Below are 805 nucleotides of genomic sequence, written 5' to 3'. Positions count from 1 at the left end.
GCACCTGGGGGTGTTCTGTAGGAAATGAGGGCCACTGAAGGCTTACTTTTTGAGGGGGAAGTTTGCTACTTTCTTGCCAACATTTTATTAAGATTTTCCAACATACAGTGACACTGATTGGTTAACCTTTTATTAAACTTGACTTATCATGTATCCATCCATTTCTCTATACATCCGCCAATCCATCCTATTTTTGGTACATTGTTTTAGCTCTTATTTTCTTTTTTAAAATATTTTTTAATTACAATTGACCTATTAGTTTCAGGTGTACAACATAGTGATTAGACATTTATATAACTTATGAAGTGGTCACTGATAAATCTAGTACCCATTAGTATAGTAATTACAATACTATTGACGGTATTTCCTATGCTGTACTTTATGTCCCGTGACTGTTTTGTAACTACCAATTTGTACCTCTTAATCTCCTCCCCTCTTTCACCCATCCTTCCAACCCCACTCCCGTCTGGCAACCACCAAAATCTTCTCTATATCTGTGACTTTGTTTTGTTTGTTCATTTGTTTTTTAGATTTCACGTATACGTGAAATCATATGGTATTTGCTTTCTCCGTCTGACTTATTTCACTTAGCATAATATCTTCTAGGTCCATCCATGTAGTTGCAAATGGCAAGATCTCATTCTTTTTTATGGCCGAGTGAGTGGTATACGTGTACCTCCTTTATTCATCCATCAGTGGCTATTCAGATTGCCTCCATATCTTGGCTATTGGAAATAATGCATCATTGAACATAGGGATGCTTATGTCCTTTTCAAATTAGTGTTTTGGGTTTCTTCAGATAAAT

The sequence above is a fragment of the Pteropus vampyrus genome, unplaced genomic scaffold (assembly GCF_000151845.1).
Source record: "Pteropus vampyrus isolate Shadow unplaced genomic scaffold, Pvam_2.0 Scaffold40, whole genome shotgun sequence".
NCBI lineage: Eukaryota > Metazoa > Chordata > Mammalia > Chiroptera > Pteropodidae > Pteropus > Pteropus vampyrus.
This window is presented reverse-complemented; position numbering follows the sequence as displayed.